The 16677-nt window shown below is 53.0% G+C and overlaps 1 protein-coding gene and 1 long non-coding RNA gene across 2 annotated transcripts in view; one reads left to right on the plus strand and one right to left on the minus strand.

Annotated features, from left to right (window-relative positions):
• Positions 1 to 16677, minus strand: part of BCL2 (BCL2 apoptosis regulator) — a 192163-nt gene that overhangs the window by 25035 nt on the left and 150451 nt on the right. The window lies entirely within an intron of this gene.
• LOC147346418 (uncharacterized) lies at positions 5871 to 11815 on the plus strand. The gene is made up of 2 exons (XR_015154182.1): positions 5871 to 6007; positions 9948 to 11815. It is a non-coding gene; the product is annotated as an uncharacterized LOC147346418 (long non-coding RNA).

A 16677-nucleotide genomic window follows, 5' to 3' on the forward strand; every position in this document is an offset into this window, starting at 1 on the left:
CGGTGATGCCATCCAACCATCTCGTTTTCGTCATCTCCTTCTCCTCCTGCCTTCAATCTTTCCCCATCAGGGTCTTTTCCAAGTAAATCCTAATTTAGAATCAAATATATCCACATATCTCAGTGACTTCAAGCCCAGCAATCCCCAAAGGGAGCTCATTAAGCTTTCCTCAATCTGCCTTTAGAAACCCTGTCAGCTCCTCTGAAGCCATAGCCCCGCTAGAAGCCCGCAAGTGACCTTCCCCCTCTCTGCTCCCGCCCACCGCCGCCTGCGCCGAGGCCACCTCCTCTTCCTCGGCTCACCACTGCTGACCCCTCAGCCCCGCTGCCTCGCTCTAGTGCTCCCCGCCTCGCCTCGTCCCTCCAGCCTGCTCCGGGTGCTGCTGCCAGGGAGTGCCCCTCAAACAGCAGAGCAACTGCACCCTTCTCTCTCATTCCCAGGCCCTGAGCGGCTTCCCGTCCACACTGAGCTGGCCCCGCTGACGCCCTCAGCCCCACCTCTCCGCAAGCCCGTCTGCCGCCTTCAGCTCCCTGTGCTGCTGGAAGCATCAGCCCAAAGCCCGGCCTTTCAGCTGACCCCGGCTCACACTGCATTGCCATGCTCCTCAGGACTCTGCCCAGACGCAGAGGATGGACCGGTGGGCCCCGCGGGGTCGGGGAGGCTGGGGCGAACTGGGGGAGCAGCACCGAGAGGCAACAGCTCGCTGGTGGGGAACGGCTGCTCACACGGGGAGGCGGTCAGCGCTCTGCGGCAACCGAGAGGTGGGAGGCCCGCGCGCAGCAGGGAGGCGCGCGCGGGAAGGGACACGTGTGCTCCGGCCAGTTCACGTTGGTGTACAGCGGAAACCAACACAACATTGTAAAGCAACTCTTCTCCAATTACAATTCTTTAAAAGAAGATGCAAAAGAAAAAAAAGACTGCTCAAACACCACCTCTTCTACGAAGCCTTTCTTGACCAAGCCCCACCACCTCCCTACCATGCCCACTTCTCATCCTGCCCATCACCGCCCCCTGGTGAGCCCTCATGTGCCTCCTCTCCCCAAGGGCAGGGCCTGCATCTCATTCACCTTATTCACCAGGTTCCGACGGCGCCTGGCACCGGGTAAAAGCTGTGAAAGGATCTGTGGGATGAATAAATAAATAAATTGGAATCAAGACAATTGAAACAGCTCAATCCGTAAAGACTGTGCCATGCTCCAGGAAGATGGACTCTTGACACACGAAGCATCTCAGGACTGTCTGGAGCTGGGCCCGCGTGGTATGTGGTTGAGTCTAGAGCGCTGAGGCGGACTTCCGAGTCTACGACGTCGTAGCTCTAAGACTCTGCCTGAGATGTCCAGTCCCTCTGAGCACGTTTATTCATCTACAGAGACGAGGGCATGGCGCCACTGGCTCGCAGGGCTGGAGTGAGAGCGGCCTTGAGACAACTTTCCCCAGCGGGTCCCTCGGACGGGGCGTGGAGGGCAGGCCTCTCCACCCACAGAGGGCTGAACGGGGCCCTGCGGCCTGGGGCCACGGGACCGAGCACAGCTCCCGCCTCGAGGGACCGACGCTCCGCCTGAAGCGGCGAGGCGCCCTCACTGGAGAGGCTGAGAAGCCGCCCACGAGGCTGATGGTATCAGATGGGTCAGGAAGCCACACACAGCCAGGCTGGCGCGGCGGCGGAGCGGGGCGGGGCGGGCCTGCGGGCGGGCGGCAGCGGGGCCGGGGAGGGGGCGTCCGAGAGGCGCTCCGCCCGCGCCTCTGCTGCCCCCTGTCGGCGCGACGGAGCAGAGGGCGGGCAGGGGGCCTGCTGGCGGGCGGGACACCCACCCGGGCCTGCGGAGCCCTCTCCTTTCTGTCCCTGGAGTGCTCGTCACAGCCTCTCTTTTCTGCCCTCAGCGCCCCCCTCCACTTTCTCTCTCAGGTCGGAGGTCACCACCGGGGGTCTCCCAGGCCCTGGTGTGGACCATCGATGGGACGGAGAAAGGGCGCTGAGCACGGCCGGGCCTCCGGTTCTCCTGCCCGGCCTGCCCGCGGGTCTCCCCGAGGGGGCCCAGAAGCCTGTTGCCCTGAACGCCTCAGTGAGCATTCACTCAGTTAGATGGGGGGCGGCTGCGGACAGAGGGGAGGACGAAGAGTGGACGGCAAGGCCCTCGGGCAGCAGAGGGCTCGTCCATTCAACTTTTCCATTCAAACAGCCCAGCGCTTTCAGCTCACCGAACGCGACTAGGCCGCGGGCGTGGGCCACTCCAGGTAAACCTGTGCTGAGACGGGATTTCCAGCAGAGCCCCTGGCCTTCACGCACTGGACTCCAGGAGAAGCCCCAGCCTCCTCGGGACAACAGAGACACCGGCCGACCTTGCCACTGGGCCCTGGGAGGCAGGCTCGCCCTCCGGGAAGCCCTGCCGCCCAGCCCTGGGGGCTCCCCCAGACGCCAGGCTGGGCGTTCCCCTGCACCTCGCCCGACCTGACGCTGCAAGAATGCCCCCTGTGCTCGCCCCGTCCGCCTGAACGTCCAGAAAGAGAAACAAGGCCTGGGAGGCCCTCTCCCGTTCTGCTCAGGAACTGCCAACCTGTGGGTTTCGGAACCGCAAGGGGCTCTTCGCCTGCAGTCCTAACCTCCCCATGTCTTGGACACCCGGAGCCGCGGGTCAGAGCGCTTGCCCAGAGGCAGCTCAGGGCTGGAGGAGCGAACCCTGATGGTCGGCCAGCCGTCTTCTCCTCCATTTTCTCTTCCCTGCGCTGGCTGCTTGGTGAGAAAAAGACACAGCGGCGACTCACGTGAGCCCAAGCTGGAGCCCACCCTCCGACACACAGACAGTCCTGAAGCTGTTAATAAATAAAGCCTTCACACAAGTAAACAATTACATTAATTGTGGCTCTGACGGTTTTATCCTCAAGGAACCAAGTCCTCAACTGGGGTTAGGAAGAAGACAAAGGAAGCAAGAAAACGGAGTCCCAGAGAAGTGAAATGTCAGCCAGCATGGACGACAGGACCAGACGCCTCATGATGTAAAGGGTGGCCCCAGGGCACAAGGGGCCCTCAGTGAGTGTCACCCAATACGTCTGGACTGTGAGAGACGGCGTATCCCATGGAAATCCCTCACCTGGGTGGGGTTGGTCCGTAAAACAACAGAAGAGGCAACTGAACAGAGCCCCCAGAGGGGCTCCCCCAGCTGGCTCTGCGATGCTGTTTTCAGTGAAAATTAGTACTGGCTGCTTCCGGCTTTCACCTTGAACTCAGCTGACTGTATCTTCCCTCACTCGTTATAATGGTAACACCGTGTACGGCGTAAAGGTCACACCTGTGTTTATACGTCATATGTCATCAAAATACCGTGAAGAGAACACTATGTGGTCTCAATCAGAAGATCAAAAAGAAAAAAAGAAGAGCAAGAGGCAGGCCCAGCTTCTGACGCAGGGCATCTTGGCTCTTCTCGAACCCCATCCCGGGGCCCACCGAGGCCACCAGAGGTGGTCAGGCCAAGTACACACTGTTTATTGACAGAGATACAAACTGCACCTGCCTGGTTTCAGGGTGACCAGGGAATTTCCAATCTGGATACGAGAAAACTTTTACACTGTACCCATTCTTTTTTTCTTTCAAAAGCCAAAATTAGAAAGAAAACAAACATATTTGGGGCTCAACGTAGCAGGAAAAAGAAACTCAGAGGTCAAGAGATTTCATAAGAAAAGCTCTGACCGGGTCTCACCTCACCTGGCCTAGAGTCCAGGGGTCCTGGGATTGGGGTGGGAGCAGGCTGTGGCCCCCCCAGGGCCCTGGGAGGCTAGCTGTCCTCAGAAAGGTGCCCAGGTAGAGGTGCCCCTGGTTCCCCCGCTGCAGGAGCGGGTCACGAGGACGCCGGGGGAAGGAGGGCAGAGGATTCCTGGAGGAGCGTTTTTCAAGTCTACCCTGGTAGTGCCTTGAGGTGCAATTAATAAGTAACTGCCAAGAACAACTGGACAGGAGGCACTTAGCCACTGCCTCCCTCGGCCAACGCAGAAATAACCCGATACTGTTTACCTGGCCGCCTGGTGACCCGGCCCTCGCAGGCATCTCGCTAATTAGCATATTCCCGGTAGCCCAGGCCTCGGACTGGCTGTCACACACTCTCCTACATTCCAGGCCTCAGTCCCCTCGCCGCGGGGGCCCTCCAAGCCCCCCAGGCGGTCTGCCAGCCACTCAGGGGACAGTGAGATCCGTTCCTCCCTCCAGGGGCCCTTCCACCTGTGGGCACACCGGCTTCTAGCCCCAGGGTCCAAGACCCGCATCCATCTTCAAGAAGGCATCCTCCGAAGCGGTGTGGGAAAAAAGCTTTTTTGCTTGAGAATCACCTTGTATTGTACTGACTTGGAAACAGGTCAGTCAGCTTCCCTACAACCAGGTTGTAACTGAAACCAATCAGTCTTCATCAACACGCAAGATGCCAGGAGTGCTTTATAAAGCTGCCGGCAGCATCCGGGCAGTCGTGGGTCATTCAGTTTGCGTGAGGTCATTCAGGTTATGAGATACGGGATGAATCCATGATCTAAGACCATGTGAAGATAGGTTTATACTCAGGTGATTTTTTTTTTTAAGTACCTCAGTTGGGTTCTTTTCTCCCAGGCAGTGAAAATCAAGTTATCCTCTGCCCCGCCTTCTTCAGCCCCTGATTCTAAAGAGAGCTGAGGAAAATAAACTAAAGAGAGCTGGCATCAAGTCAGACTTAAACAAAACAGAGGTAGGGCTGGGCAAGTGATTTTCACCAAAATCACAAAGCACAACTGAAAGAGAACTATTCTTAAGAAAGACTCGTGTACCATAAAAGGGGAATTTCCAGAAGCCTCTCATATTAGCAATTCGCTCTTCCATTCCCTTCCTCTCTAGTTTCAAGATGAGATGATGACAAAAAGTCTGACTTGTCAGAAGGAAAAAAAAAAAAACACATGAAACTCCGTATACAAACGTGTAAACGGACAGAGTTGACACTTGTGGGAATTTCCACACCTGTTCTTCTGAGCGGCCATAAAGAGAAGAGAAGAGAGAGAGAAAGCAAAGGGAAGCTTTGCCCCTCACCCACATTCATTCAGAGTCGTGAACGCTGTTTTCTTACTTTTAAATAAATATCACTACTTACTGAGCACATGTTTTGTTTTTCTTGTGGGGCAAAAATAGTTTCCCCAAGTAAAAGTTCTGAAATGGATTCTTTTTTTTTTTTTTTTTTTCAGAAACTGACATAGCTGGGAATTTTCTGAAAACTGCAAGTGTATATGTTTCTCCTTTCACTTTCCATTTTTACACAAGCATTGGAGGCCAACATGCACTGGCTCATTTCAGTAGATTGTTCCAGAGCGTGGGGAAGGACACCATCCCAGGGGATGAGGGGACATTTCTTGGGCATTTGTTTTCCATAAGGCCTGGGATATCTGGTACTGTGGGGGAGTCAGATTCAGGAAATAGAAGAAAAAAATCCAATTGAATAGGGAAATAAGCCAAACAAAAATGGACATCAAGATAACAAACCACATATGAAAACACAGACGCATGCACATAAGCAGCTGTAGCTTCTACGAGCTGGGCTGAACCTGCTCACCTTGCAAAGATTTCCCGCACGGGGCGGTGGGGTGGGGAGGGGAGACTGCCCACGTATAGTTCTTAGTTTCTACTGGCCAGCTCTTAATGTTTTTGAAATCCCTTTCAGTGGAGTCATTTACATCATGTCCACTTTTTATTTTTTCCACACCCAAGCCACTTTATTAATCTTAAACATTTTCCTAGAGGTGTAATTTACCTATAGAAAAATGAACATTTGTGTGTGTGTATACAGTTGGATGGATCTGGACTAAAAGCGGAAGCCACTCCCCTCTGAAGATACGGACGCTTTTCCATCCTCCCGGAAAGATCCCTTGAAGCCATTTCAGTTTGAAAATTATTTGCATCTGAATGTTTCAGCATGGAGATGATCAGAGCCAAATGTGTGGGAAGCCAGCCTCATCATCAATCATTTACTGCAGACATAGCTTGTGAAGGTTCCGGAGACGCGAGGTGAGCCTGCACGGACACGCTGGCAGGGATGGGCGTTTGTAAGAGATGCCAAGGGACTTTTCAGGGACAATAGCACGTGGGCCCTTCTCAGCAGCCCTGCTGGCAACCTGACCGTGCCACTGGAGACCCAGAACGTTTCTTTTCTGGTTCTGTTCTTCAGGCATCGGGGTGAACGTGTTTAGAAAGAGGGAAGTTGAGGCGGGATAGTCAAATCGACCATATTCTCAAAGGAGCAGAGACTCTCTCTGACAGGGAGGGTGCGACCACGGCTCTGAGCACTCTTTTCCAAAATTCTATTGCAACATCGAAAGAGGAGTTCACATGACCGGGCAAATTAGACATTTTCTCCACATTTCCTGTTTCCCAAACTTCCGAGGAGACTTCAGGGGAATGTCTGGCCCGGAGTCACCAATTCAGGGTGAGGGACAGAGACTCTGTTTTTCGAGGCTGCAGCCCTACTGGCAAGGGCGGGGGCGGGGCTGGGAGAAGAAACAAGGCCAAAGGCACTTCCTTTGGGGAGCGTGGAGGGGTGCCCCGACCCACTGAACCCGAATTCTGGCAGAGAGGCCAGGGGCAGAAGACCAGACGAAGCAGGAGCCGCACCTCTAGTCTCGTTTCTCACGAAGGGCGGAGCTGCTTCATGGACATTTGAATCGGACGCCTTCAAAGCAAAAACAGAGTTAAAAAAAGTCCTAACACACTATGCAGAAAGCAGGTGTTTTGTTTTTTTTTTTCTAAATCACTTTTCCAAAATGGTACCCCGAGGTAATCCTTTCTTAAATCTTCCAGCAATCAAAACAATGTGGTTACAAAAGTTTACAACTTTAAAACCTTTCAAAGGTCACCTCCCTGCCTCACATCCTCTCATATAAGAGCATAACGGATATTTTGAGTCACACATATTGTTCTTTGTTCAATTTGCATTTGGTGAAATCCCTCCTTTGGGCTAATTTAGCAAGCAGTGCCTTGGCCTCCCTTGGTGATTGTTCTCTCGTCTTCTCTATTTTTTGCGTGTGTCAAAAAAGTTGAGACTCCCAACGGAGCCAATGAGGGGCAGCCTTTGTCTCTGAAGTGCTCTTTTTGCTCAGATGGTTTTTCCACCTTGCTTGGGATGGAATTCCTTCTCCTTCACGGCTCCGCTGAGGTTCCTGTCCTCCAAGACCCTCACAGACCTCCTCTCCTTGGCCCCTCCAGACCTGACCTCTTGTCCAGCCGAAACACTGCTCCATAATTCAGGCTCAGATGCTTGGTCTCCACCATCTGACTGTTACTGAAGGCCTCAATCAAGAGTTCTCACCGGTGCTCGGTGACAGCCTGGAGGGACTGGTGGGGAGGGGGCTGGGAGAGGCTTTAGGAGGGAGGGGACACCGGTGTGCCCGTGGCAGACTCATACTGATGTTCAGCAGAGGCCGTCACAACATCTCGAGTCCTCATCCTCCAAGCCATATGTGTAGATACACACGCGTTCTTGGGACTTCCCTGGTGGTCCAGGCATGAAGACTTCACCTTCCAAAGCAAGGGCTGCAGCTTCCATCCCTGGTCAGAGAGAACAGGTGCCTCAAAGCCAAAGCCCCAAACATAAAACAGAAGAATTGCAACCAGTTCAATAAAGACGTTAAAAATGGTCCACAACGACGACAACAGCAACAGTCTCAAAAAAAATCGAAGAGCCGTTGTGCCAAAGTGAGACTGTATGAGGAAGACAACAGTCGTTGTGCTGAAGTGAGACTGTATGAGGAAGACTGGAGTCGTTGTGCCGAAGTGAGACTGTATGAGGAAGACTGGAGTCGTTGTGCCGAAGTGAGACTGTATGAGGAAGACTGGAGTCGTTGTGCCGAAGTGAGACTGTATGAGGAAGACTGGAGTCGTTGTGCCGAAGTGAGACTGTATGAGAAAGACTGGAGTCGTTGTGCTGAAGTGAGACTGTATGAGGAAGACTGGAGCCGTTGTGCCGAAGTGAGACTGTATGAGGAAGACAACAGTCGTTGTGCCGAAGTGAGACTGTATGAGGAAGACTGGAGTCGTTGTGCCGAAGTGAGACTGTATGAGGAAGACAACAGTCGTTGTGCCGAAGTGAGACTGTATGAGGAAGACTGGAATCGTTGTGCCGAAGTGAGACTGTATGAGGAAGACTGGAGTCATTGTGCCGAAGTGAGACTGTATGAGGAAGACAACAGTCGTTGTGCCGAAGTGAGACTGTATGAGGAAGACTGGAGTCGTTGTGCCGAAGTGAGACTGTATGAGGAAGACTGGAGTCGTTGTGCCGAAGTGAGACTGTATGAGAAAGACAAGAGCCGTTGTGCCGAAGTGAGACTGTATGAGGAAGACAGGAGCCGTTGTGCCGAAGTGAGACTGTATGAGGAAGACAGGAGCCGTTGTGCCGAAGTGAGACTGTATGAGGAAGACAACAGTCGTTGTGCCGAAGTGAGACTGTATGAGGAAGACTGGAGTCGTTGTGCCGAAGTGAGACTGTATGAGAAAGACAAGAGCCGTTGTGCCGAAGTGAGACTGTATGATGAAGACAACAGTCGTTGTGCCGAAGTGAGACTGTATGAGGAAGACAGGAGCCGTTGTGCCGAAGTGAGACTGTATGAGGAAGACTGGAGCCGTTGTGCCGAAGTGAGACTGTATGAGGAAGACAACAGTCGTTGTGCCGAAGTGAGACTGTATGAGGAAGACAGGAGCCATTGTGCCGAAGTGAGACTGTATGAGGAAGACAAGAGCCGTTGTGCCGAAGTGAGACTGTATGAGGAAGACAACAGTCGTTGTGCCGAAGTGAGACTGTATGAGGAAGACAGGAGCCATTGTGCCGAAGTGAGACTGTATGAGGAAGACAAGAGCCGTTGTGCCGAAGTGAGACTGTATGAGGAAGACAAGAGCCGTTGTGCCGAAGTGAGACTGTATGAGGAAGACTGGAGTCGTTGTGCCGAAGTGAGACTGTATGAGGAAGACAAGAGCCGTTGTGCCGAAGTGAGACTGTATGAGGAAGACAAGAGCCGTTGTGCCGAAGTGAGACTGTATGAGGAAGACTGGAGTCGTTGTGCCGAAGTGAGACTGTATGAGGAAGACTGGAGTCGTTGTGCCGAAGTGAGACTGTATGAGGAAGACAAGAGCCGTTGTGCCGAAGTGAGACTGTATGAGGAAGACAGGAGCCGTTGTGCCGAAGTGAGACTGTATGAGGAAGACAGGAGCCGTTGTGCCGAAGTGAGACTGTATGAGGAAGACAGGAGCCGTTGTGCCGAAGTGAGACTGTATGAGGAAGACAGGAGCCGTTGTGCCGAAGTGAGACTGTATGAGGAAGACTGGAGTCGTTGTGCCGAAGTGAGACTGTATGAGGAAGACTGGAGTCGTTGTGCCGAAGTGAGACTGTATGAGGAAGACAACAGTCGTTGTGCCGAAGTGAGACTGTATGAGGAAGACTGGAGTTGTTGTGCCGAAGTGAGACTGTATGAGGAAGACTGGAGTCGTTGTGCCGAAGTGAGACTGTATGAGGAAGACAAGAGCCGTTGTGCCGAAGTGAGACTGTATGAGAAAGACTGGCCAAACGTGGAACCGATCCCAGCACCCCTGCTCCAGGGTGGGGGTCCCGCTGGCGGAGAGGCTCAGCCGCAGCTCCAGCACAGGGCAGCGAGCTCTCAGGCCAGAGACTCACTCTTCCCACCAGATGCACCATGCACGCCAGCTGTCACGGGAGGCCTGAGGGCTTTATGAGGCTGCCTGTTCACTCCCCCGGCTTCATGTGGAAGCCAACGGTGCTTGGCTTTTAGAAACATATTTCTTTCTCTATGAGTAATTTAAAAGTGACTCATGCTCAGCTTCACCAGCCAGTGCATGTGACCCGCGGTGCTGGGTGAGTGTATCTATAGATGTGTAAACCGAAGCAGTTCTTAGAACACAGACTCCCCCTCCCACGTGCTGTTTATTTCCCTCTACTTCACAGGCACTGAGCGATGATACAGATGAGCTGCTGGGGACCGCCCGCTCCCCACTCAAGGCTGGAATGGGCCCATGAGGAGGAAACAAAACACAGCTTCCAACAAGAGCAAAGACAAGACCGGAGGAGGCAAGAGCGGGGCAGACGGGCCAGTAAACTTCCTTCGCATGAGCAGATGATCATGGAGCTCTGAGCAAAGCCCAGGAAGACGCAGGACGACGAGCGTTCACCTGAGCAAGCAGCACCCTCTCTCTGCGTCCTAGTCGAGATTTCAGACGTAAAAAAGTAGAGACCGCAGCCTCACCACCTCCAAGCAAGCCACCACGGCCTTTCCTAAAACAGAAGAGTGTTCCTGGGGTCTGTGGTGGCTGGTAACTCACGTCGGGGGAAAAGCCTAATGCCTCCAGCTCGTCTTTGTCACTGGAGGATGCGCAGGGCCCGGAGTGGGGACGCTGCGGGAAGGGCCTCGGGAGACACAGCTGCCAAGCTCGCAGAGAGCCTGCAGAGAGCTCCTTCTCACTTCCTTTTCTCTAGACAACCACGTCTGAACACTCATTTGCCTGCTCTGTGAAGACCTCCGCAGTCTGGCCTCTCTCGCTTGACTTCCCGGTGCTGTCTGCGCTCACTGTGCGGTTCGCCCTCGGCCTGGGCCTGCCCTCGCTGCTTCCTCACCGAGCCGAACCCGTCCCCCAGATTCCCACCCGCCCCCTCCGAGCCCCCCAACACGCTTCACCCCTGCCTCCACCACCCAACTCCCTGTCACCTTACCACCTCCATCCCGCAAGTCTGCACCCTGTTTCCAAACTCGGATCATCCTTCCAGGAGCCTGGCTTGGCCACCCAGGCCAGCTGGCGTAAGTGCCTCCATCTCTGGAAGGCCTACCACACGTCACCTGTCTGCCCTCCAGCTCCACTTGAGGCCAGACAGTCACGTTTGTCCAGTTGGACTGCAGAGTCTTTGAGGAGGGGCATCCTGCTTTTTGTTCCCATTTATCCCCACAGTACTGAACCCCACAGCAATGGGCATGCAAAGTTCCCAGTTAAAAGAAATACTTTATTTTGGCCAAAAAAGTATTATATGTGAGGTCTTACCCCACCTTAAACCCTCAGCTGGGAGGTCAACTTCACTATGCGTCCTAAGTGGAGGCCATGTGGAGAGGAACAAATGCCCCGAATCTTCAACAAAATGACAAACATCAGCATAACAGGTACTCCAGAGCACTGTGCCCAAGCATGCATCCAAGCATTTAGCAAACGCCAGTTTATCTAGAGGCAGCAGATACTGTTAGAACCCCGCTTCTCACAGGAGAAGACTGAGGCAGAATAGGTGACTCATATAAAGCCACATGGTTGGAAAGTGGATCCATGGCTGGATTCAAGCTCAGGTCGTGAGACTCCAGGCTGCGCTCCTAGGTGCTATGCTGAATTCCCATTAACAAGTATGTTTGAGGTATCTGTCTTCTACACGGGTATCTTGCCCCAGTTGCTGCTGCTGCTAAGTCGCTTCAGTCATGTCTGACTCTGTGCGACCCCATAGATGGCAGCCCACTAGGCTCCTCTGTCCCTGGGATTCTCCAGGCAAGAACACTGGAGTGGGTTGCCATTTCCTTCTCCAATGCATGAAAGTGAAAAGTGAAAGTGAAGTTGCTCAGTCGTGCCCAACTCTTAGTGACCCCATGGACTGGAGCCCACCAGGCTCCTCCGTCCATGGGACTCTCCAGGCAAGAGCACTGGAGTGGGTGTCATTGCCTTCTCTGTTGCCCCAGTTAGGTATACTAACATCACTCAAGTGATGGTTAAGTATCATCCTGCAGGGAAACTTTTAAAAAGAGAAGCGTGGTTCTATGGGAGCTAAATAAATAGCATCTCTTTGCACGTTGGTTTATTCTTTACTTGGCTGTGTCAGGGCCTTCGCTTTGGGGCATGGACTCTCTAGTTGCGGCATGCAGGCTTGGTTGCTCTGCAGCACGTGGGGTCTTAGATCCCAAGAAAGAGAAGGTCAAAGTGTTAGTCACTCAATCTTCTCCAAGTCTTCGTGACCCCACGGACACCAGGCTCCTCTGTCCATGGAATTCTCCAGGCAAGAATATTAGAGTGGGTTGCCATTCCCTTCTCCAGGGGATCTTCCTGACCCAGGGATTGAACCCAGGTCTCCTCCATTGCAGGCGGATTCTTTACTGTCTGAGCTAGCAGGGAAGCCCCTTAGCTCCCAAAAGTAAGTGAAAGCCACTCAGCTGTATCTGACTCTTTGCGACCCCATGGGCTATACAGTCCATGGAATTCTCTAAGCCAGAACACTGGAATGGGTTGCCTTTCCCTTCTCCAAGGGATCTTCCCAACCCAGGGACTGAACCGGGGTTTCCCACGTTGCAGGCGGGTTCTTTACCAGCTGAGCCACCAGGGAAGCCCAAGTGGTGTTAGTGGTAAAAAAAAAAAAAACCCGCCTGCCGATGCGAGAGACATAAGAGACGCCGGTTTGATCCCTGGGTTGAGAAGATTCCCCTGGAGAAGGAAATGGCAACCCACTCCCGTATTCCTGGCTGGAGAATCCCACGGACAGAGGAGCCTGGTGGGCTACAGTCCATGGGGGTCGCAAAAAGTTGTACGTGACTGATGACTAAGCACACACACACCATTTAGTTCCCAACCAGGGATCAGATCCGAGTCTCCTGCATTGCAAGGCAGATTCTAAGCACACACACACCATTTAGTTCCCAACCAGGGATCAGATCCGAGTCTCCTGCATTGCAAGGCAGATTCTTAACTACTGGGCCACCAGGGAAGTCCTGAAAGAGCAAAAGAGCATCTTTAAAGTAAAGGGAGTAAAATCTCCCAGTCCATCCCAGGGACCCTGCAGAACGGCTCTGACCATGCTTAGCAGAAATACTAGGTTCAAACCTCTGGGCCACCTTGAGGGAGCATCCCCTTCAGGCCAATGTGACTATCCACCCACCAGAATCACCCCCAAATCCTTAATTTCTCCACATAAAGAAACCTAATACAACCCAAATCATAGCTGCTGTTAGATCTGTTTACTGCATTTTCAGTATGATCTTGCAGGCCCACACATGGCCTGCTTGAAAACCCCAGATTAGGTTCAAGAAGAAAAACCTCATCGTGGTGGTCAAATCATGGCAGGAAATGATGCCACCAGCAATTATTCATGTATTAGCAGTTGCTTAAGTACCATAAGGCTTTTAGGGGGAAAGACTGTGAGCCACTGGTTGGAAATGAAGCCCCATTATTAATGTAGTCAAGCAATTCAGCTGGATTCAATAAAATAAAAAGCCCTGCCCAGACCAGTGTCTGTAGTAGAAGATGCTAAGAGCTATTTTTTTTAAAAATCTGGTTTTATTGAATCCAGGCTTTATACACAGCATTCCTTCTTCCCGAATGGCTGAAAAATCATCCGTGCATTGCAAGCCATTGAGAGGAAATGGACTTAAACTGTATCAGGAAAGTACAGTTAGATTTAAGGACAGCACTTCATAATATTCCAGGCGATGGAAACCATGGGAGCCCTGGATATGCTGTCAAAACAGGCGGTGAAATCCTCCTTTATCAACTCAGTTCAGGTTCTAAACCGTTCCTGGGAGCTGCTGTGTGGCAGGCCCCCTCCCGGCCCTGGCAGGCCCTGAACAGCCCCCAGGCAAACAAGCCGTGAGCCCTGCTCGCGAGGGATTTACAACCAGGAGGAGGAGATGGGCATTAGGGGCCGACCAGCTCTGGCAGAAGCTGTCTTGTTTGGACGAACATATTTGCTATAATTCTGTCTGTGTGTTTCTCTATCCCTCTCCCTGGACTCATTGCTGTCACTTTTTACGTCTCTGGCTCCGTCTTCATTGTTCTGGGACAGTTTTATCCCCATCTCCTAGGCCCCAAGCCTCAGAACTCTCAGGCCTGGGGAGCCCTCAAGAATCACCTGTGTTTATCCCTCCAACTACAGCCTTGGCCAACTGGTCCCCTGTCTCTACCGCCCTGCTCAGTGGCCGGGATCTCAGTGGTCAGTAACGCAGGAGACCCTGCTGATCCCCAGTCTCACTCAGCCTCATGGTCTTCACAAGCTGAAAAGAAGCCGTGGGAATAATTTATTCCTTGGGTGAAGGCATCAGGCCAGGTGTGTTTCACATGTTCCTGCTCGACAAACATTTACAGAATGCCAAGAGCCAGGTACAGGCTTCCGTGGTGCTCAGACGGTAAAGAATCTGCCTGCAATGCAGGAGACACAGGATCAATCCCTGGGTTAGAAAGATCCCCTGGAGAAGGGAACTGCGGCAGCGGGAAGAAAGGCAGGATTAGGTGAGATGCTGGACTAGAGGGCCTTCGGGTCTAGCAAAGGAATAGAAAAGACCTTGGCCCCAGGGAAAGTGCGGATAACAGTCAAACTATACGACAAGGTTACAGAACACAGATGACTCCCAGGGAAGCTCTAACTGAGTCAATCATCGGCATAAACCAGGGTGCCCATAGTGTTTATTATGGGAAAGATATATTTTGAGTTAAATAGTCCTTTTTAGATAACCTGGGAACTTAACTGTTCTTTGTAATCTTTATAATGCTGTTCCCAACTGAAATAAAACCAGTTAAAAACTGGGGATTTACATAAGAAACTTGATTTTTAAAACTTAAAGAGTTCCTAATCTCTGAAACAGACGTACTGATCTATGAATAGCAACAGTCTAAAAATTAACGTACAAATGAACAAAATAGAGCATGTGAATAAGACAACTGACATTTTTTTTTGCCCTGTTTTAACATGTTGAATAATAATCTGGGTGGTGAAATTGTGGACCACTTGAGTTTTCCTCTTTGTACCGTTTGGTATGAAAAAAAAGTATATCATTTGAGAATGAAAACAACGAAGTGCCCCAGACGGGCAGAGGGCTTGCGCCAGGTCTCTTGCCAAGCTGTGCTGTCTACCGCAGAGCAAGTCCATCGTCCTCTGTTAAACCACGTGCCCCAATCCAGAATCCAGGACGGCCAGGGTGCAGGTCCATGGGGCCCCAGCGTCGGTGTGAGAAGCCGCCGCGGGCCGCGCTCCCCGGGAGGGGCTGTGAGCCTGGCAGCTGCTTGGGGCTTGGGAGGCTGCTGGGGACAAGGTCCCGGAGAGACGTCATGGGGACCAAAGGACTGCAGGGGCTGCCCGAGAGAGGGCTCCAAGGGAAGGAGAAGGAGACCCCGTGGAGGAGGAGAAACCTGCCCAAACCAACCTTAGACTGAGCCTGGAAAGACGCGAGGGCTTGGATGCAGGCAGAAGGACGTCACTCCCGCCAGGTCAGCGGCTGGGGGCCCAGGCAGGACCACACCCTGGGGGCTCGTTTCCGGGGGGGCTCGGCAGCGCGACCCCGGGCAGGTGGGCTGCAGTGAGGTCCCATCATGGCGCTGTCCCCTCCTCGCCCCCCCGAGGACGCCTCCAGGCCCCCGCCAGCCCCGATGCCCCCACGCCCCCCACGGCGCCCTTCCCGGGCTCCCTGGGTCCCGGGACTGCCAGCAGACCTCAAGAACCAGCTGGACTCCGTGGCCTCTCCGCTGACTTCCCACAGCAGCCTTTGGAGCCGGGACCCTCACCCCCATGACTTTCATCAGCCATCGTGTGTCAAGGGCAGCGTATCAGAGGACACAGAACACCCTCAACAAGAGGAAACGCGCTGCCCGAGGACATCTGTGTAAGGTTCGCTCGTGACCACGGGCCGAGACGATACCTTACCAGGTGTCACACCAGCTGTCACTAGCTGAGACCATACCCCAGGGCTACGGAAGATATACACATGCAAACACGGAACTCTAATGAAACACAGGGGGGAGATTATTTCAAGACAGACAGCATCCCGGTGAATCAGCATTCCTTAGAAAGGTATTAAATGGGGGTAAGTATCAACAAACCCTTCCAACGCCAGGCAAGTCATCCATCATCATGTTGACTTTGAGTGTGACAGCTCACCACTGGCTGAGGGGAAACAGAACATCAGATAGGCTAGGTCTGGGTAGGAAAGCACTCACGACTGCCGCATCAGCAGCGATCCACTCCTTTAAGGATGGAAGTTTATTCATCCTCTCGGTTGACCCACTTCCCTCCCTCTTTTCTTTTTTCCTTCCTTCCTTCCATGGAGCCAGACACTGGGCTAGATGCTAAGACTACAGACAAGAATGAGATAGGAGCTCACGCTCCAGCCACGCAGACCATCAGCTACCAAATCCTAATGCCGCGACATGATATGGTGCCATGTCAGAGGCATGTGGACAGTGCGTCAGGAACGTGACAGAAGGGGGCGTCTGTTTTGCACGGGGTTTGGTGGATTCATTGGCAAACAGTTCTTTAATAGGCGCTTCTCACGTGTCTCCCTGCTGGGGCTCTGGCCGTCTTTCACAATCACCCATCCTCACCCTTTCGGTCTGTCTCTCCCTCTCCTCTCCATCATCTGTTTATTTATCTCTCTCTCTTTCTCCATCATCATCTATCTGTATCCATCCATCCACCCATCTGTAACATTTTTAAATCACGTAACTTTCTAGGATAGGCTCCTGTCCTTGCCGCAGGAACAGCCTTGCTACCCAAGACCGTTTCGCTAAAGTGAGAGCTGACAGAGGGAGCTTGGAGTTGCTCCCCTCGTTTGCTGCCGCTAAGTCGCTCGGTCACGCCTGCCTCTTTGCGACCCCATGGACTGTAGCATGCCAGGCTTCCCTGTCCCACGCTGGCTCCCTGGCGTCCCTCCTCTGGAGGTCTGTGTCAGGATGCT

The sequence above is a fragment of the Bos grunniens genome, chromosome 24 (genome assembly GCF_055505025.1).
Source record: "Bos grunniens cultivar Pamir isolate PY7600 chromosome 24, Bosgru_T2T1.0, whole genome shotgun sequence".
NCBI lineage: Eukaryota > Metazoa > Chordata > Mammalia > Artiodactyla > Bovidae > Bos > Bos grunniens.